The sequence below is a fragment of the Danio rerio genome, chromosome 6 (assembly GCF_049306965.1).
Source record: "Danio rerio strain Tuebingen ecotype United States chromosome 6, GRCz12tu, whole genome shotgun sequence".
In the NCBI taxonomy this organism is placed as follows: Eukaryota; Metazoa; Chordata; class Actinopteri; order Cypriniformes; family Danionidae; genus Danio; species Danio rerio.
Genome location: NC_133181.1, coordinates 17,012,649 through 17,035,757, shown reverse-complemented (window position 1 = coordinate 17,035,757; position 23,109 = coordinate 17,012,649). Strand labels below are relative to the sequence as shown.

Genomic DNA, 23,109 nt, shown 5'->3' with positions numbered 1-23,109 from the left:
ATCTTTCTCTTTACTCTTTATTTTATTCCTGTACTTTCTTGGATAAGGAAACAATGTTTCCTGCACTTCACTGAAAACATCCATTAGCCTACATATTTAACTTTGTCTGTTAATCACAAAGATTTGTTTCAAAACTATCTCTAAAATCAGTTCTAATTTCCAGCAAACTAATAAATTAACAATAATAACGAAGTGTGGTCAAAAGTTATATCAAAACACACTTCTTATTCTTATGCCTCATATGGCACGTCTCCAAAGCCCAACGGATGGAGAAATCTAAACTTATTTTTATTCAAACAAATATAAATATGCAAATAATAAATAATACTGCTAATTATAATAACATTATAATGAAAATGCAAATTGTTATGAATTAACTGAAAAAAGCCCCCCAGACATTTAATATCTATGTAGTAAATAATAGTTTTTTTTAACATTTTAATCTTTTTTTATTTATGTATTTCTGTATTAAGCGTTTGAACCTGCACAGGCACATAACTAACAAAAATATTGTTTTTTTTTTTGTTCTGCCTATGATTTTTAACCTTAATGGTAAAGCACAGACTTAACATTTCAAGACACTGAATGAATTATTAAAAAAAAAAAGTATCAAACCAGCCAGGCACTTATAAACTAAAGTAAAATACATTTAAAGGAGCTTTCTTTCTTTAATTTCGGAGCTTCTTTCTTTCTTTCTTTCTTTCTTTCTTTCTTTCTTTCTATTTTATCCCCTGTAAAATAGGTTTCTCAATACATATTAATGTGAATTGTTCACTGGTGGCTAAGTTCTGAGTTTAATGTTCTAGTCCACCATGTTTGTTTTTTATTTCCTGTTTTCTGTTTTATTTTTTTTAATTAAGGGAATTTAAAGATTTTGCCAAATTATTAATATGCTAAATTTTATAAGTGAGAAGGATGCACTGTAAAAGTGAGCAAATGAATGAGTAGGTCTGTAGAAAATTGCTTGATTTTCTATGTCCACAGATTCAGTGCAAGGCTGGCCATCCTGGCATTTTTAGCAACTAAAACATAATGGATGAATCTTCTCACTTGCTCTCATGCTGTTATAAAATGAAAACTCCATAAAGAACGCTGTTTCTTCTTTTTGAGGACATGCGTAATTCCTTTATCACATCTTATTGCAGTGAGTTACATGTGTTGCTTGGAAACATAAAGTATGAAAATATGTGTGTGTGTGTGTGTGTGTGTGTGTGTGTGTGTGTGTGTGTGTGTGTGTGTGTGTGTGTGTGTGTGTGTGTGTGTGTGAGTGAGCAGAAAGGGATTGTTATGGGCTTTTCTAATGTGGCTCTGATGACAAGGGGGTGTGGATTCTGAATGGCTGTGGTTGGCAAGGTCACTGTGTCAGATTGGGCTCTATAATGTTTCCATGATCATAATAACAAATCCTCAAGGTTATGAGCGTTGGTCTTGATCATGAGGGAGCGCAGGGGTGGAATACATTCAGAGGGCCAATATGCCACTCAGATCAGGATTATGCAACCATCCACATTCCTTATGTTAACAGTTGTCCTTGAGCATTCTATTTTAAAATAAAATATATGTTCATGAATGGTGTTGATCCTTCTGGACCCCCAGGATAGAGCTGCATGGTGATATGGAAAATGTGTTTAACAATGACATATAAATTGCAAGGGTCTATTTTCTCCAGGAGAACAGTTCAAGTTTCAGGTGCTTGACAACAGTGAAGGCTGGTCTATCCAATGAAATATGCCTCAGAATTGAATTTTTTAAACATCATCTTTAGTCATCATCCCCACCCACCATACCAGAGATCCAGATTTTTATTGGTTGGAGTTACAGACATTTTTAATGGATGTTGAAAAGCCTTATATAATCATTGCAACATTATTTGATCTCATTTGTCTTATAACTTTAGCCAATCAGCATGTCATCTCATTCTATGAGTATTTTTATAAACACAATCATAATACGATTATAATGAAATTTTGGCATTATTTTGATTTAACTTTATATCATGTAAGCACAACACTTTGATAAAAAAAATGTGATTAATCCATAGTAGTAACCATAATTACATAAAACTAAATATATTTCATTCTGTAGAATAATTTTTTGATGGAGCTGGGGAGGAATTTGAAGGAAAGCCTTTCTTATTTATTTATTTATTAATATTATTTGATTGTCTTTGTATACAATAAATGTAACGCTTGCAAATAAAAATACTATAGTAATTTATAGTAAAACTATCATAGTGTTTAAGACCATATTAAAGTCTAGCTATCATAGGCCTAGTGCCGGGGTGTCAAACTCAATTCCTGGAGGGTTGCAGCCCTGCAGAGTTTAGTTCCAGCCCTGCTTCAACACACCTATCTGTAGGTATCAAACAAGCCTAAAGCATTCAATTAGTTTGATCAGGTCTGTTTAATTAGGGTTGGAAAAGAACTGTATGGAGTTGCGGCCCTCCAGGAACGACACCTGGAATCAAGTTTGGAACAAAGTTTGACACCTGTGGCCTAGTATATGTGTGTAACTCTTTATTAAATGCTAAAGCATACCAGGGTTCACATATTTACTACTAAAAGTCCAGGACTTTTCCATGAAATTTTCAAAACTTTTAGGTAAATATTCATGACTTAATGTTTCATATAATGTCGTAACGTTCATGTGGTAAATAAGAAAAAAATGTATGTTCAAATTTATTATAGCATATCAAAAAAAAAAGTGACAATCTATGTAGTTTATGTTTATTTTATACCTGTAAAATAGTTTTTAGAAAATATCTTGTGTGAAATTTTTTAGAAATGTTGGCTTGTGTCTTCACAAGACTTATTGAATTAGCACAAATTAGCCTTTAACACCCACGTTGTCTTATCCCTGTAGTTTGATTGTTTCTGGATATTCTGATAGATGAGATTGTTTCTGGACATCACACTCAAATGTATCTTGAATTACGATGAATGCAAGTGAAAGAGAAGTGAAGCTGAAACTGCAAGTTGCTTATTGTCTCACACAGAGAATGTCACCTGAAGGTATAGACATCGCAATTGTATTTGAAATTTACCCAATATTATCATCTTAAATTGATAATCTAAAAAATCAACTTTCCATGACTTTTCCAAAACATTTTGAGTTTATTTATTTTTCCAAAACTTTTCCAGGCCTGGACAATGCCTTGTCAAAATCCCATGACTTTTCCAGGTTTTCCAGAACCCTGGCATACTGTAACTATCATAAATATCACGTCATTATTGTCTCATAACCCAGAAAGAGGTTGAGAGTTTAAACTTATATTCATTAGTATATTATAGTATATTATTTTACAGATTTTTTAGAATTTTCTACTGATATTTGATTTTTTAATGCTTTTTAAACCATTACATCATAACAAATATTCCTTTTATACAAAACTTTAAGAATTATGTCAAATATGTCATAGAACATAAAAAATGGGAGTATCTGAGCTTTAATTTGGTATATGGCACAAAGTTTGAATAATTCATGATCAGATGTGTTGAAGTTTTAAATATATGCTTTTCTTTAAACAGAAATGTCTCAAAAGGTTGATTGACTGGTTCCAGCTGATAGAAAGGCAACAGTAACTCAAATAAACATTTGTTATAATGACGCACAACTCATAGAACCTTAAAGCAAATCACATCGGGTGCCAGTACTATGGGAAGAACAGGAAACTGAAAACAGGAACATTTTCTTGGGACACTTTGGGCCCATTAGTACCAATTGAGCATTGTGTCAACACCATCTGACTATTGTTGCTGACCATGTCCATCGCTTTATGACCACAGTGTACCCATCTTCCGATGGCTACTTCCAGCAAGATAACATGCCATGTCATAAAGTGTCATCTCAGACTGGTTTCTTGAACATGAAAATGAGTTCACTGACTTAAATGGCCTCCACAGTCACCAGATCTCAATCCAATAGAGCACCTTTGGGATGTGGTGGATTGGGAGATTCACATCATGGATGTGCAGCCAACAAATCTGCAGAAACTGAATGATGCTATCATGTCAATATGGAGCAAAATCTCTGAGCAATGTTTCCAGAACCTTGTTGAATCTATGCCATGAAGGATTAAAGCAGTTCTGAACGCAAAAGGGTGTCCAACCCGCTACTAGTAAGGTGTACCTAATAATGTGGCCGGTGAGCCATACTGCGATGGCAAAGTTTTCACTCAAAATTTTTTATTCACAGCCGCGATTGGTTCTTTGAAAAGTGCAATATGCAAAAAGTGAAAATAATGGTATATAAAAAAAATAATTTTCTACAACTGAATAATGAGTTATGTGGATAATCACTTGCACTTCTGTTTCTCAAGGGCATAAAAGAGTCAAGTTAGTGCTTTTCTCCACCCCATCCAGAGAGGCGGCAGCAGTGGCCTGTGATTTTGCAGATTCTCCTGCTGGAGCTTCTGACCGGGGCAGGCTGCTTGCTCATTATGTGACTGGACAGCAGTGTAATTGAGATGAAGCACACCTGGTCTATAATTGCTCACTCACCTGGTTAAACAGCCCCTTTCAGCAGCACGGCCTGTCCTGTCACTCTCACTGTGGGACTGAGCCGCTAGCAGAGCTCCATCATACAGACGTTAGCTGACCTTTTAAAGTATTTACAAACGTGTAACCAGTCTGCTCTCCTCCCCAGGTAACTCCTTAAATGAGTAATGATTATCTCTCAAATACCTAAGGAGTCGGTTCTCTCTCATCCTCACAACTGGCATGATTCGTGTCTTAATGCTTAGACAGCAGACGCGATTTTGCTGCTCTTTCATAATGATTTTGCATTGTTTGTGGATGATTTTATCTCTCTAAGCTCATTTTAGACTTCTGAATTTCTCTCAAAGTTCCAAATGAATTTTTCTTGAACATTTTAAATAATGTTTGTTCAAAGTTATATATCTGCTTTTATGTAATATTTTCCTGAAATATTTTAGTTGGAGATTTATATTGTTACAGTCACAGGTGATCTGTGGATCACTGGAGAATTACATAAACACTGCATTTACAAACTACAGCTCCCAGCATGCACCTCATACAAACCGGTTCCTCTTTCACTTTGATTACACACACACACACAGCTGGAGAATCATTTTGAACTGATCACATGCACTATCACATCCCCATTGCTGAGTTTTGTTTCTTTTATGAACATCACAAAGGGATTTTCTTGTTTTTATTTTCTGTCTTGTTTCTTGGCTTGTTCCTCAATTCTTTGCCATCTAGCCGCCGACTCGCCTGTATTTTGATTACGTTTTCGGATTACGCCTATGCTCCTGTTTTGTTCCTGCATTGACCTGTCTTTAATAGACTAGACTTTGATTCACACTTCTGTTGACAACAACTGCTGTTACACAAATAACTTTTAAAAAAATGTTGTTAATTAGTTTCATTCATTCATTTTCTTGTCAGCTTAGTCCCTTTATTAATCTGGGGTCGCCACAGCGGAATGAACCGCCAACTTATCCAGCACGTTTTTAGGAAGCGGATGCCCTTCCAGCCGCAACCCATATCTTGGAAACATCCACACACACTCATTCACACACTTGAATGACTACGGACTATTTAGCCTACCCAATTCACCTGTACTGCATGTCTTTGGACTGTGGGGGAAACCGGAGCACCCGGAGGAAACCCACGCGAACGCAGGGAGAACATGCAAACTCCACACAGAAACACCAACTGAGCCAACCTTCTTGCTGTGAGGCGACAGCACTACCTACTGCGTCGCCGTTAATTAGTTTTGTGGATAACTAGTTCAGTGTTTGCATAATGAATTTTAAATGTTGCTACTTGGTGTCAGATGATTTGAGAAGGTGCAAAAGGTAACATCAATAACATTATGAAATGAATCATTGCCTTAATTTTGTCTCTTAGGCAGCCATTCAAATTCACCAAGGAAATGCATCATTTTACATGAAACTTTTGCTGCGCCCCAGTTCACATACTTATACTACACCCTAAAAGTATGCACTTTTTTTGTAAAGAAAAAGTAATTTCTTTTGAGTTTGAGCTGCTTCCCAAATGGCACACTATACACTATTCACTCATGCAGTATGTACTTATGCACTTACACACACAACAGCTTAGTATATGTATGTAGTGTCACCCCAAATGTAACACTAATGTTTTTTTTTACTAAGCGGAATTTCAACCCGTTCCCAGATGACTTTTGAGGTTTACCAAATTATTGAAATAAATGAACAATGTACCAAATAATACCTGCCGTGAGTTTTACCGCATACTCCATCGGGTGGCGCTATAATCACTCTCATAGGAGAATTTCACCTTTACAATCCAAAATAAATGAAGTTATCAAACACGTGCGCCTGATAGCTCCGCCTCATCCGCTACGTGAGCAAAACAGCGGTCGTTGAGTGCGTGAATTGCTCTTAATATTATTTTTTTCAGTGTAAACGCACTACTTACACTATTTATACTGCAAAATGGCGTAGAATAGCGCATAAGTATGCATGCGTATTGGGACGGACCTATTTTGGAACATAACGCGTTACTACTTCTTGGTTAACAGATCGCTAAGTTAGGTTGCTTAGTTACGTCCCCTGTAAATCATCTCGACAAATCATCCATATTTCTTCTATATTTATTTCCTACCTTATTGGAGAAGCAGCAGTGGGATGTTCTGCCATTCGCGGGTTTTTCATGCAGAGAAATCTCCTCAAGTCTTTGGGTAATTATGCATTCAGACGTTAATGGCGAAACATATCTTGACATAAGTTCACATCGTTGTTGCAGATGAAATATAACACGAAAATGTGTTTTAAACATGTTCCACTTGGCTAGATATTAATTAACAGTCATTCAAATATGTTTACCGAAGCCTCTCTACTTGATGGGTGGTCTCGCGTGTCCGCCATGTTGGTAGTTTGTTTACACTTTTCACCCGCATTTGTAGTTCTGTAGTAGCGGTTAGAGCATGGACACTTCTAATACACTTTGCATTTTTACTGGACACCGTACACCATCCAGGTACCTTTGGCATACTCTTTTCAACATACTATGGTTTGGGACATACTATTTATGATGGCTTGAAAAGCCAACATAGCCTACTGTTATCTCACTTAAACTTCTTCTTCGTCTTCTGCGACTATTTTTAATCTCCCCCTAAGCCTTTCAAGCTACAAACAAGCTGATTCATGCTAGAATCATGATAGTAACACACTAGAAGCATGCTAACATGTTAGAATCATGCTAAAAACATGCTAATTCAGTAGAAACATGCTAACAGCATGCTAATTCATGCTAGAATCATGCCAACAAAATGCTAACTCATGTTGGAATCATGCTAGTAACATGCTAATTCATGCTAGAATCATGCTAACAACATGCTAACTCATGCTAGAATAATGCTAACAACATGCTAATTCATGTTAGTAACATGCTAATTCATGCAAGAATCATGCTAGCAACATATTAATTCATGCTAGTAACATGCTAATGCATGCTAACAACATGCTAATTCATACTAGAATCATGCTAGTAACATGATAATTCATGCTGGAATCATGCTAGTAACATGCTAATTCATGCTAAAAATGCTATTAACGAGCTAATTCATGCTCAAATCATGCTAATTCATTGCTAAAATTATGTTAACAACATGCTAATTTATGCTAGAAACACGCTAGTAACATGTTAATTCATGCTAGAATTATGCTAGTAACATGTTAATTATGCTAGAATCATGCTAATAACAAGCTAGTAACATGCTAATTCATGCTTAAATAATGTTAATAACATGCTAATTTATTGCTAAAGTCATGCTAACAACATGCTAATTTATGCTAGAAACCCATTAGTAACATGTTAATTCATGCCAGAGTCATGCTAGTAACAAGCTAATTCATGCTAGAATCATGCTACCAACATGCTAATTCTTGCTAGAATCATGCTAACAACATGCTAATTTATGCTAGAATCATGCTAACAACATACTCATTTATGCTATAAACATGCTAGTAACATGCTAATTCATGTTATAATCATGCTAACAACATGCTAATTCATGCTAGAATCATGCTAATTTATTTTAGCAACTGCCTAGCAACCACTCAGAAAACTTTATCAACCCCCTAGCAACACCTTAGAAACCGCCTATCAACATCTCAGCAACAACCTTGCAATGCCTTAGCAACCACCCAGAACACCCTAACCACCTAGCAACACCTTAACAATGATCTAGAATACCATAGCAACCGCCTAGCAATACCTTAGCAACCACCTAGCAACGCCTTAGCAACCACTTAGCAATTACTCAGAACACCCTAACAACCACCTAGCAACACCTTAGCAACAACCTAGCAACCGCCTAGCAACACCTTAGCAAGCACTCAGAACACCCTAGCAACTGCCTACCAAGAAACATGCCAGTCTTTACTAGAAACATGCTAACATATATGTACTTATCTGTTTCAAACTTCATAAAAACTATTTCAGTTATTTACAGTTTAAAACCACTTCAAACTTTCAGACTCAGCTTTTTCAAGCCACCATGAAGTTTGTCCTCAAACTTTAAAGGGCACATAGTTTACCCCTTTTTTAAGATTAAATATTATTATTGTGGTTATTCTGAGTTTGCTAGTTTAGGTTCAGTTCAAAACACAGTTCAGATATTTTTATTACAATGTGTTAAAAGTGTTATTTTGGGTGCGTGTACACAACTCGCTGTTTTAGGGGTGTGTTGCTTTACATGAAAATTAGTTTCAACTTCCCGCCCAACATAACAAGGGGGAGCCAAGAGCTCCCCCACTGTTTGGCAACAGACAGGCAGACAGAAAGAAGCAACATGAGTGAGAGGATCAGCATTCAGTCGTACATGTAAGACTCAGACACAGACCTAGCAAAGAGTACAAAATCAGTTGTCTTTGTATAGTTTTACAGCCAACTGTGTGCTAGTTAAAAGTTCCGAGCTTTTACACCAAGACTAATAACCAGGCACACTGGATTAACTTTGACTGAGGCACCGGATGCACAGCTCAGAGGATCCACACGGCAAAACAAAAATGGCTGACCAGACACACAATTATTTAGCTTTTATTCCACAACCAAGCCAACTTTTGCCCAGGGAAGACTCGAAACCTGATTCCAAGGTATTTACGACCCAAAAGGAATGTGCCATGCAGCACTGAACAAAGAACGGTTTAGGACTTTTTAAGCTCCTTGCTTAAGAGTGATATTTTAATGTAAACTTTACTCTCTTTATGTGTAATCATGTGTTTTGCAACGTTTCCCCTGCTCTTGTATTAACATTTTGATTTGAATACTTCTGTATATAATGTTTAACTGTACCGAAGCTAAACAAGCTCTTATACTGTTCGTGTTTAGACTTTTCGTAAAGCTTACTTGCTGTACTAATTGATCGTTGACATTTTATGTTAATATGAGTGCAACATATTAACATTTTAAGAGACTTTAACATTTCTGCCCTGATTTGCATAAAATTTGCCTATGTAAATTCCTCTGCCTCGAACAAAGCACCATAAACCAATGTTCCAAGGTAGTTAGTTTCTAATTGGTCAACTTTCCATGGAGGGTGGATCCGAACCTGCTCTATATAAGCTTGGGACCAAAGCAACGCCTACTCTCTGCCCTGAAGCTCTTGAACCCCTCTCTGTTCTGAAACCCTCACTACTCATGCTCTTGAAACACGCTGCTCTGAAGCTCGGTTCTAAAATGCCCTGCAACGTTTTCAAGCTCTTCAACCTCTTCAAACTCGCTGCAACTTCTTCAGAAAGAACTCTTCTCTCAACTCTCTTCTCTGAAACCTCTTCATCTGCAACAACCTAAGAACGAGACCTAAGCAGAGAAACCTCCAAGAAAGCAGGCGGAGACCCAGATGGAAAGGGTTAATCGCACAGCTCGGACATTTCACATCCCCTTCATTTTGTTATTTTTCTATCGAGAGTCTAGTTAGGTTTAGTGTGTTGCAAATCAATAGTCCTCACGACTAGCCCCTTTGCCGCTTCAAACTTGAAACTACCGACTCCACCCCACTCCAAGTCTCACGAGGAACAAGGAACAACCAGCCGAACCACGTGCTCAACAACGGGAGCCTCTGACATCACGGACAGACCGCAAGTATCCACTTTCTTCCAACATCTAAACTAGTGTGAACTAAATTCAACCCTTTAAAGAAAATAGAAGGGTGAATTTGATTATGTTTGGTTCGCTTCGTTTGCTCTTACAAACTCTGAGGTTCTCCCATCATTACATCCTCTCAACCTCTTACTTTACCTTCTTTACTTTCCTTGTGTGAATGTGTGTTTGTTTTAGGTGTTAGTTTCTGTTAGATTAGTCAAAGTTTAATTTTGTATAAAGAGAGGCGCCTGTGTATATTTATGAATCTATTGTCTTAAATTTCGATCTTGTTACCCTGCTCAAACTTAATGGGTTTTATTTTGATAGCATCGCTGGACGATTCGTTTGTTCGGATCTAAAGAGTCGATTCAATTGAAGCCCTGTTCAAATGAATCTTCCTCCCGTTAAGCTAGTCTGCTATATGTATAATGGTCCAGAAGATACGCAAGCACTGTAATCTAAATCATAACTCGCAACATTATAACGGTGGAAAAGGCGCGGGAAGAATAACCTTGAGCTAATTTATTACAGTAATAATGGTGTAGATATGCGAGCACTCTAATCTACAATGTAATTTGTTACAGATTATTAATGTAGTGCTTGCAAAGTTAATCTACATTATTATTAATTTGCTACATAGTTTATTGGTGGAGAATAAACACGAAGCATTAAATATTACACCAGACACACACATTCGCATGTTATTTAAAATTAAAATTATTCTGATGGAGCTCTGTGGCGCGGCAGAAATATGAAGTGTCTCGAATTGTGGCTGGGCGCCGCAGACAGCCGCCGACTTGAAGCGTCGTTGTGTGTACCCTGTGTAAACTTGCATGCAGGTCGCACACCAGAAGCGCAGGGTCGCACCATGCATTTTAGAATTCTAAACATATATTTCTATCAGAGTATACACAATGGCGCTTCAAGTCGGCGGCTGTCCGAAGCGCCGTTGTGTGTACCCTGATAAAAACCTATGTTTAGAATTCTAAAATGCATTTCGCGACTCTTCTGATGTGCGACCTGCAGGCAAGTTATTTGAGGGCCATGCACCTGAGGCAACTCGCTTGCACTTTCCAGCTGCACCTAGTTAAGATCACAGGAAGCTTCTGTGACTGCGAGAAATGAAAACGGCGGAAGTTTAAGGTAGACGCAATGGAAAGTACACATGTTTGTAAACCTACCTGAAGTTACAAACAATAATTCCGATTAAATCAATAATGTGGAGAATATTGATCTTGTGTTGAGCCCAATGAGCCCTACATCTAAAAATAGCAAGGGTGTTCCTTTAGCGACATCGCTTTGACTCACACGCTGAATATGGGGAACGTAGTCGGGGGGACTGCACTCCTACGTCAAGTTGCGGTCGATCTAAAAACTGCCTCAATTGGTCCACCGTTTTGTTGTTAATTAAAAAAAAAAAGGACTGGGTGTGTTTAGATCACCCCAATATGACGGTCTATAGACCTTTTTCTTGGCTGCTGCATGGAGGGCGTCATAGTGACCAGCGTCTTCCGGTAGAATGCTAAGAACTTCCGTTTACAGTGTTTACAACTGGTAATTTGCGCTCCGAAAATGGGTTACAATAGCGTTTTTAAAGGATTACGGAGTGTTTTTGTGAAACACAACTTTGAAGAGTATGTGTTAACGCCTGTCAGATGTGGTTCTCGAGCGAGATAAAAACGTTCTCCTTGTTCATGTGTCTGCGGCCACAAAGTGTGTGTGTGTTCCCGACCTGTCAACTGTTAGCTCAGCAGCTCTTCAACACACACGCAATAGTTCACTGCATTATAGAGCACACCAGATTACTGGCATGAAAATTAACAGGTATGTAAGTCATGCAATTTACAAAAATGACCAATAAAAGTCCTTTATTGATACTGTGCTGGCTGATTTGCTGTTTATTCTAATCGTGAGCCGTTTATGTTTCATTTCGTGTGTAGTATTTACCACGGTTTGTGTTTTTCTGTCATTTCAAAATGTCACCTTATTTTCACTTTGTCACACTTATTAAATCAGTGTGTTAGTGGGAAAGTACAGTAGGCTACTTGTGTGTGTCAAACATTTTGGTGGACTACATTTGTTTGGGCTGGTTATATATTTGAAAGAAAGACAATCTGTTGACTTTAGCGATGACGAGGCTTCATTTAAACGGCAGAAGATGCAGTCTGACAACGAGGGGAAAATGCACGCATCAGCTGCCGACCGGAAGTGCTTAGCATTCTCCTTGCGCATACACGCAAAGCATAATGGGTAAATTTGTGTTCCAAGAAAAAGGTCTATACACTATGCCAGGGGTGGCCAACCCTATTCCTGGAGAGCCACCTTCCTGCAGATTTCAGTTGTTACCCATATCAAACACACCTGAACCAATTAATTAGGACCTAAACACCACAGGAAGGTGGCTCTCCAGGAACAGGGTTGGCCCCCCTGCACTATACCTACACACGTCTGTCCAAACAGCTTGAAACCATAGGTGCCCTTTAATATCTAGCTCTATTTTCGAACACTATTTAGCACAGATAGTATGCGAATTGGGACGCAGCAATTGTTGGAATATCTAAACTACCTACTAGTTACAACTTTGTTTTCAGAACATTATAAACATAAAAAGCAGAAAATTTTGAACTATTCAAAGGAATTGTATTATGTTTTTTTTTGTTTTGTTTTTTGGAAGTGCTTATAGTTCATTTACTGCATTGTGTAAACAATACGTAAAACAGGTTAAGCTGAATTACATCCACGCTCTGCAGCTCTGTGATGAAGTTTCTTAAATACTGTAATATGTTCAAATTAATCACTCTTGATTTGCAGCATTAAAAAGTCAGACTAATTAACGAATCATTAGCAAATACTAAAAAAAGATTACATGATGTTGAGCTAATTAGCATAGCATTACTTGCTTTGTTTTATAATACCCAGCTGGCTAATTGTTCATACTCTCTCTCTCTTTTTCATAATTGTTCCAGGAAGGATGTGACTGTGGTTTCTCTCCTCCCTACTGAGAGTCCTGAAGGTTACAGTTTGCTGCCTTTATTTGAAGTATATGAGGATAATACTGCCAAAAAAAGGTAAAGTAACCACTTGCACATGCAATTACCTTTTAATGTAACAAAAAAAAATTATTATACAAACTAAACTGGTGGTTAGGTTTTTTTAAACAACTGTTTACAGTACATTGATTCAAGCATGATAGACATTATAATGCAAATTCACTAACCTGCTACATATCTGGACCCACAGATGAAAGAATGAAGATGGAAATAATTAATTTACCTCTATTATTTAGTACAAAGTGACACTTCAGAGATTTATTCCAACAGCTTGTGTTATGCTTTCATACTGGCAGCATTTATCAGATCTGTGGGCCTACACTGACCGGCCACTTTAATAGGTACGCCTTACTAGTACCGGGTTGGACCCCCTTTTGCCTTCATACTTTGTGGTATAGATTCAACAAGGTACTGTTTCATAGATTCAAGATTTGTTGGCTGCATATCCATGATGCAAATTTCCTGTTTCACCACATCCCAAAGATGCTCTATTGGTTTAGGATATGCTGACAAAATGCTCAATTGGTACTAATGGGCCCAAAGTGTGCCACACCACCACCAGTAGCCTGAACCGTTGATACAAGGCAGGCTGGATTTACACCTTTATGTTGTTGAGGTCAAATTCTGACCCTACTATCCGGATGTCACAGCAGAAATCGAGACTCATCAGACCAGACAATTTTTTTTCAATCTTCTATTGTCCAATTTTGGTGAGTCTGCGCAAACTGTAGGCTCGGTTTTCTGTTTTTAGCTGACAGGAGTGGCACCCGGTGTAGTAGTCTGGTCTGCTGGTATAGCCCATTCGCCTCAAGTTCGACGTATTGTGCGTTCAGACATGTTGTGATTTCCTATATTTACTTGTGGATCTGACATTGACTAGTGTTTGGTGGTATAAAATGTCATGTGATATCAAATCGTAAGGAATTCTGAGCAGGTAGTGTATGCATTATCTGTCAAACTCATTATAAAGCATTACTATAGGCAGACCAAAATGTTGAATCAGAATATGACAAGTTTTAAATGTATTATTTTGGGATATAATGTATTTTGCATTGGGATAATAGTTGTTCATTTAACCCATTTTTTTGTATTTACTTGTATTATTTTCCATCAGCATTTATCCTAATAAGCTTTATTAGGTACATCTTCCTAGTACCGGGTTGGACCCCTTTTGTCTTTGAACTATCTTAATCCTTTGTAGCATAGATTCAACAAGGTACTGGGATTATTCCTCAGAGATTTTGGTCTATATTGACATGATAGTATTACGCAGTTGCAGCAGATTTGTCGGCTGCACATCCATGATGCAAATCTCCTGTTCCACCACATCCCAAATGTGCTCTATTTGATCTGGTGACTGTGGAGGCCATTTAAGTACAATGAACTCATTGTTCAAGAAACCAGTCTGAGATGGTTCGCGCTTTATTAGATGGTGTGTTTTCCTGTTGGCCATCATAAGATGGGTACATTGTGGTCATAAAGGGATGGACATGGTCAGCAGCAATACTCGAGTAGGCTGTGGTGTTGCCACGATGCTCAGCTGGTACTAATGGGCCCAAAGTGTGCCAAGAAAATATCCTACACACCATTACACCACCAGCACCAGCCTAAACCGTTGAAAGCAGGCACGATGGATCCATGTTTTTATGTTGTTGAGGTCAATTTCTGACCCTACCATCCGAATGCTGCAACAGACCAGATTTTCCAAATTTGGTAATCCTGTGCGAATAGTAACCTCAGCTTCCTGTTCTTAGCCGCTGCTGTAGCCCATTCGCCTCAAGGTTGGATGTGTTGTGCCCTCAGAGATGCTCTTCTACCTCTGTTGTAACGAGTGGTTATTTGAGTTACTGATGCTCAGCTCGAACTAGTCTGGCCATTCTCCTCTGACCTCTGGCATCAACAAGGCATTTGCGCCCACAGAACTGAGGTCTTACTGGATATTTTCTCCTTTTTTTTTTTTTTTTTAGACCTTTCTCTGTAAACCCTAGAGATGGTTATGCGTGAAAATTCCATTAGATCAGCAGTTTCTGAAATACTCAGACCAACCCGTCTGGCACCAACAACTATGCCTTGTTCAAAGTCACTTAAATCACCTTTCTTTCCTGATGCTCAGTTTGAATGGCAGCAGATCGTCTTGACCATGTCTACATGCCTAAACGCATAGAGTTGCAGCCATGTGATTGGGTGGTTAGAAATTTGCGTTAACAAGCAGTTGGACAGGTGTACCTAATAAAGTGGCCAGTGAGCGTATATTGGAAAAAATGAATATTATATTATATTATATTATATTATATTATATTATATTATATTATATTATATTATATTATATTATATTATATTATAATAAACTGATTATTAGAGAGAACTTAAAATCTGTCTGAAATAAATAAAAATTATACATTAAATAGAATATTATTATTTTTAGTATTACTTCTTTCTATTATACTATTTTTTTTGTGTAAAATCTCAGTGCAAAGCAGCACAGTATCTCATCAGTGTGCTAACAGTGCGTTTGTTCTGCCCGCTATCAAATGTGACAGCTTAAGCGAGGCTATCCTGTGGGTCAATTTCCCGGATATCTCCTGTCATCTGGCCTTTAAAAAAGCTCACTTTAACAATCTCCATTAAATCAGGGACAACTTCTTAATGGCTCTGTCTCACCCTTCAACCCCTAGGCCAAACCTAGGGTTGCTAAACTTATAAAGAGTCGGGCTGCATCACTGCAAACAAAACCTCAGAGGTCACCGCTTGCTCCGGGACAGAGACAGAGCTGCATCACAAATCCCTGGAGCTACAGGGACAGGGAAATAAATAGTAATTGCAAAACAATGGTTAAAAGGCTCCTTGAAATGAGGGAGTTGCTGTACTTTATTTTAGAGCAACGGCCACAGGGCGAGAAAGATCTGCGTTCAGGTCTCACTAAGACACAAAAGATGCATCTGACTAATCCAATCTGAATAATGTTTAATTATTAGCGCTCCTGAAGGGAGGCCGTGTAGGGGAAATGACCTATGAGAATAACGCACAGTCAAACGAGGCATTTAATTAAAAACAGTATGAAGAGCACTGCAGGAAAAGGCTCATCTTTTATTCAGTAATTAGGTGCGCAAATATAAGACATGGGCACGTGCATATCAACATCTCACATTTAAATAAGCCAGTCAAGAAGAAAACTCCACATCAACCAGCTTAAAGGCTCTTTTTGTTCTTTGGGTTAAAACACCATAAACATAAACCACAACCATAAACACACTTGTTTTTTTACATTGGCTACTTTAAAATCCACTTATTATATCGCCATACCTTAACCCTAGCTCTAAACATTTACAGAAATGTTAAGATTGTGTAACAGTTTGAAAATATGAGGACAAAGGACATGTCCACATAAACCACCTCAGCTTGTAATACCTCATAAACATGTAATTATACAAATTTGTGTCCTTACACACACAAAAACACTTGTCTAGCTATCTTTATAAGGAATCCTAAATACATAAATGATATGGTGTAAACTGTATATTCTATCCCCCAAAAAACAGGACCCAAAAACGTGACAGACGCCGCTGTGTCGTGACTATTGCTCAATGAAGTTGTAGGTGATCTTTAAAAGGTGAGTTTTTGTTTGTTTATTTTAATATCTTGATTCTTGTGTCTTTAGTATTCATTGGCCTAAATAACTATAACCTAAATAGCCGGGTCAATCATGTTTTCAGGTCTCCTTGAAACATTTCCATTGTGTTGTGAAAAAATGCAGCACGTTTTATTACTTGTTTGCGTTGACTAAATGCAGCACGTTTTTGAAAAATGTGTTTGTGTTGTGACAATTTGCAGCATGTGTGCTGTCAAACCTTTTCTTAATTTGCTTCGTTTTTTTGTAATTGAAAATGTTTTCTTAAATTGCAGCACGTTAAGCTCTCTCTCTGCCACCATAGGCATTGCTACATTTGGTACTCATATCATAAGGAATACCAGACACACACACTCACACACACAGCTGTCTATATGTGGACTTCCCATTGATGTTCTTACCAGGTCTAGAAAATGTGATCATTTCATCTCAATTTTATCCTCCTTACATTGGCTTGCTGTTAAGTTTCATATTGATTATTAAATATTGATTCTTACCTATAAAGCTTTAAATAATTTAGCTCCTGTTTATCAAACCAACCTTCTGTCTCGCTACAATCCAAAAGCCATGAAGCCCCCCTGTTTTAGCAGGGTTTTTTCACACATCTACTTTGGAAAAGTCAGGAAAGTGGGCATGTCCAGCTCTGCTTAGGAGGAACAAAAGAGGGAAGGTCTGTAAAAATTTGCATAAAAATGGGAGTGTCGGTTTGGGCACGCGCTGATTTTCACAGAGGCAAAACAAACACACACACAGAGAGGAGAAAGACAGTGACTGTGTCTCAAAACTCAGGGCTTCTAGTAGTACCCATAATAGCAAAGTCTACTAAAAGAGGTCGAGCCTTTGATTCATGGTTCCTAAACTCTGGAATAGCCTTCCTGATAATGTCTGAGGTTCAGACACACTCTCTCAGTTCAAAACTGGATTAAAGATCTTTTTAGTAAAGCATACACACAATGCATTACATAATGGTGTGCTGCACGAGTGTGCTCCATGCAGACGAGTGGGCTTGACAAACCACCTGTAGGACACACTCCTCCTGTCTTATTGCACCCGACATTTTGTTAGGAATACTCATATGCTTTACCTGTTTGTTTCTATGTCTGTTTATAAAAGTACAATTTTCATTTATAGCACTTCATTTTTGGATCTTGTGTTTAAATACACCATAAACAGCTGCTGTGCTAATTATTTTCTTTATTCTCTATATATTTCCACATTGGTATACTCATTCCGAGATCTCTAGAGATTATTGATGTGATCCGAGTCCTGTGAAGAGATGATGCCATGGTATCCATAATCCTGGAACAGGTCGTATCCTGAGCTGATGCTGTGGTGGTCATGGAGAAGCGGAGGGCATGAGACTGATTCCCTTAAAGACCCAGTGACAAACGAGTCTTCACATTGATCCTGTGGGCCGGCCTGAACACTCGTCGGTGACCTACTCACAACTGGAGCTTCTCTACGTTGGACATTCAGCGGTCTCCAGCCTCCGGCACCTAGACTGGAGCTCTGCACAAGAAGTTTGGTCAGAGGAGAAATGGCCCAACTGAGCCTGGCTTCTCTCGACTCTTTTCCCTTCACCTTTCATCAATTGGGGAAATTTTATTCCACATCACTGTTGCCACTGGCTTGCTTGGTTTGGGACTTGTGGATCTGCGCATCGATGAATTTGGTGAGTTTGGACTTTCAGCAGTGTAAATTAAACCACACTGAACTACACTAAACTGAACTTAAACTCCAAGAACTGGACTGACTCAGTTTCTATTTACTAGAACTTCTATGTTAAGCTGCTTTGACACAATCTACATTGTAAAAGCACTATAGAAATAAACATGAATTGAATAGATGTAATGATTTTTATATACAAACGTATACAACTATTTCCTTACCCCAACCGTCACAGCAACCAATCTGTATTTTTACAATTTCAGAACAAACCATTTATAACCAAAATATTGTATCCGAAAGATCAAAATCTACTAATATTGCTATACTTGTGGGGACATTTGGTCCTCTTATCATAAGGAATACAAGATATACACACATCCAGCTAAGCTTATTGGGACGCCCCATAGATGTAATGATATTTATACTGTAAAAACTGCATATTCAATCCACAACCCAACTCTCACATCAAACAATCTGCATTTTTACATTGTGTTTTCCTCATAGGGACCAAAGAAAATGCCCCATCTAGGTCACAATTTACTGGTATTGCTATACTTGTGGGGACATTTAGTCTCCACAATGTAGAGGAACACATGGTAGAGAGAGAGAAAGAGAGAGAGAGAGAGAGAGAGAGAGAGAGAGAGAGAGAGAGAGAGAGAGAAAGAGAGAGAGAGAAACACACACATAAATACTCCTGATTAATTCAATTAGATGTGAGCTGAAGCTACAAAGAGCACATTGAGGTGACTGTGTTTGTCATGCCCTATAAACCTGCTGAGAAGGAGGAGGGGATCTGCTGAGAGATCAGAGTCCAAGAGCAGAATAAAGATAGAATGGCACAAAAAATAAAAACACACAAGCAGAGGAAAGGGGAGGGAGTCGATGATGTTGCAAACGCATTACTGAGAACTAAGACATTTAAAATAGGTGTCTGCTCCCGTGGGAAAGGAGTGTGCAGGAGGAAGGAAAGAGGAAAGAGGGAAGTGGGTCAGAGCTGCTTGGCCGAGTTTTGTAAGTACAGAACACTGAACAGTCTGGGTGAAGATGTCGCACTGCAGCCCTTCTGGCAGACCCTGATTGACTGAAGATTATACAGGCCAGTGAGCTCTGTGATGCTGAGAGCTTCCATATGATGCCTTGTGGAGGAAAGAACCTGTGCTATTTTGTTTAAATTCTATGCGTTAAGAAAACCTAACAGCTTTGTATTAGTATAAGTACTAATAAAGAGTGCACAAAACATAATTAAGGGTAGCGCTAAGGGTATTGCTGTGGCCCCACAGCAAGAAGGTTGCTGGTTTGCACCTGGCTGGGTTATTTGCTGTTTCTTTGTGGAGTTTGCATGTTTTTCCTGTGTTTACGTATCCAGTATATGTTTTATGCAATGGATGCCCTATCAACTGCAACCCATCGCTAGGAAATATTCATACACACACACACACACACACACACACACACACACACACACACACACACACACACACACACACACACACACACACACACACACACACACTCACACACACACACACACACACACCACAGACAATTTAGCCTACCTAATTCACCTACACCACATGACTTGTGGGAAAAACTGGAGCATCTGGAGGAAACCTACAGGAACACAGGGGGAACATGCAAACTCCACATAGAAACGCCAACTGACCCAGCCGAGGGTTGAACCAGCGACCTTTTTGCTGTGAGGCAAACCTGCTACTACGCTCTGCGCTACTGTGCAGCCTTGTGTGTATATATGTATATTTATAAGTAAACCCCCTTTTGAAAATGAACATTTTCATCTATTTCTCAGTGAATATAGTAAATATTATAAACAAAAGACTTTTATTACACAGTTATATCCATTAAAATAAGGAATAGTAGGAAGTTTATTCCTAAGTACCTTTAGTAATAGAAAGATCATACATTTAAATTCAAAATGCTATATGAGTTATTGTAAAATATATATCTTTCTCTTGATTTTTTCTGTTTATTAAAATTTTATCTACTATTTTGTTTCCAACATATTAATTTAGATGTACTTATTTGGAGATCATTATCATAAGTTATATGAATAATAAATAAGTTATTGTAAATCATCCTATAGAAATTATTAATTTAAAAGAGAGATCTGTGAGGGGTGCTCATTTATGCTGAGCACTTTTGTGGTTAAAACATCCTTAAAACTACATAAATACCACAATAAAATATTTTTAAATAATATTAAAACTTAATAACTCAATTTTTCTTGCATCAGCTTTCACTTTCAAAAGGAAAACACAGCAATGATTTATTTTGTTTTTATAAAATTGTACTCCCAAACATGTTATCATGTTATCAGACAAGGGGGAAAGGCTAAATATAATGTTGAATAAATTAACACATACATGTCTGGAGGGTGTGTAATAGATAATAGAATTAGAGTTTTTGGATGGACAGTCCCTTTACCCCGTTTTCACTATTGTTCTGAGCAAACTGCAGCCAAAGTTATTTGACAACTTTGTCTAATTATAAAAAGTACATTTTTAATTTCATTAGTTACACTGTAAAAAAATCCTGGTTGCCTTAATTTTTTAAGCTGAATCAAATTAAAGTCCATTAAAGTTATATGTTGTTAAACTGACTTAAACAGTCTTGCATAACTCATAAAGTTACGTTAGAACATAATTACTTAGTTTAATACGTTACAATGAACTAAAAACATATGCTGTCATGACTAGGTGATCAGATCATTTTTTGTGTAAAATCAACTTTCTCTGAAATTATTTTACATAAAAAGTGTGCATTTTAAAAAAATATATAATTTCCCTAATTATTTATTTATTCCCACATGTGATTTAAGTTAAGGCTAATTGAGTACTCACACATCATTCCATTTACCAAACAAATTCCACATTCCAGAATTGCCCTTTATTAATTGCACTCACATTTTAATAATGACATAAAATAAGTAGATCTGCAAAATAAATATTGAACATTAGACCCAGCTTTGCGCTTGTGTCCTACACAATGGTGGTAAAGCTTGAAGTAATCCAGTCCATACTAGTGTTATTGTAGAACATTCTGAAATGTTCATTATGCAAATATTTCTGCACAAGTAATTTTTCACAATGGTTAGAGATGCAGCAGAAAACTAAAGTAGTATTACAAAAGAGTCAGATAGATACTTAATTCAAGTAAGTAATATAATAAATAGTCATTACATTACATAATATATAGTCAACGGTGCAACCTCAGGAAAAGACATGATGCAAAAAAGAATTTGGTAAACAATGAAAAGGATTCCACTTGGACAGTTAGACACTGGTTTTGAAAAATATGTTAATACGCTCTCTGCTGGACAAAACAAGTACTGCTGCTGTATATTTTAAAATAATTTCTTTTTTTAATAGACTGAAAAATCTGCTATTTTACTAGTGTAAATGAATATTTCCCCCTCCTTTTTCTTTCTCTTTTTAGTCTTCTTTTAAATATAGGTACATTCAATTTATATATAGGCTAACTATAATTAATGAAAAGAAGTTGTTTATTATTTCCTAAACACGACTTCATTGCTCCATGTTGCTAGCTATGTTACTAGATACAGTCATTATGCTATTGCGTCCATCTTTATACCCTCACGTCCACTACGGTAATTCTGGACAAATGATTATTCCCAGAATATCAAAATCAACTGTAGGCGGTAGATATTTCTCATATCTGGCACCTAAACTCCGGAACAGCCTTCCTTGCACAGTTAGGGAAGCAGACAAACTCTGTCAATTTAAAACTAGATTAAAGACACAACTCTTTACATTAGCATAAATATAATACATAAAAAACCCCACAAATGTTTACAAAGTCGAAATCCTCTAAAGGATTGTTAGTCTGCATTGTTAAGGCAACCGAAGCTGGGAACACTTCCCAAAAGACATTATAATTTGTAAAGCATCTTCACTTATGTTAGTCTGTTTTTATTATTCCCGAGGTTTTTATAATCCTGGACCAGGCCTTGTCCTGAGCAGCTGCTGTGGTGGTCATGGAGAAGTGGTGAGCATGAGACTGATTTCTGTAAGTACCCAGTGACAGGCGAGTCTTCACATTGATCCTGAAGGGCCAGTCTGTACACCAGGTGGTGACCTCTCCTCCTGCCGCTTCTCCACGATGGATGTCCAGCTTTCTCCAGCCTCCGGCACATAGACTGCAGCTCTGGAAAAGAAGTTTGGCCAGAGGAGAGATGGTCTTGCCCTACTGAGACTGGTTTCTCTCGAGTTTTTTTTTTTTTCCCCCTTCACTTTCGTCGAGTGGTGAAGTTTGTTCCACGCTGCTGTCGCCACTGGCTTGCATGATTCGGGATTTGTGTAGCTGCGCATGTATGGACTTGCTTATCAGTGTTTGAACTCTTAGCTACGAAAATTAAACCACACTGAACTGAACTGAACTAAACTTAACTTAAACTCTTAAAACTGAACTGACATCGTTTCAATTTACTATGATGTTAAGCTGCGTTGACACAATCTACATTGTAAAAGCGCTATTGAAATAAAGATGAGTTATTTGTCACTGACTTTTTTTTTAATAATTAAAATTTTAAAATATTTTTTTAATAATTTTACTTTGAGTTTTATCTTATTGTAGGCAATACAAAAGACATTAATTAAAGTGTTCCATGTGATAAAAAAATAATAATAAACAC

General features: G+C 37.5%; 1 long non-coding RNA gene across 11 annotated transcripts; it reads left to right on the top strand.

The window, feature by feature from the left end:
• Positions 1-6,336: 6,336 nt before the first annotated feature.
• Positions 6,337-22,980, top strand: LOC137490189 (uncharacterized). Of its 11 annotated transcripts, none has more exons than XR_012407736.1 (5): positions 6,337-6,687; positions 13,061-13,162; positions 16,684-16,754; positions 18,081-18,444; positions 22,402-22,980. It is a non-coding gene; the product is annotated as an uncharacterized lncRNA (long non-coding RNA). The 11 variants fall into 11 exon arrangements; XR_011009576.2 differs by having other exon boundaries at positions 18,016-18,444; XR_012407732.1 differs by having other exon boundaries at positions 18,008-18,444.
• The last annotated feature ends 129 nt before the right edge of the window (positions 22,981-23,109 follow it).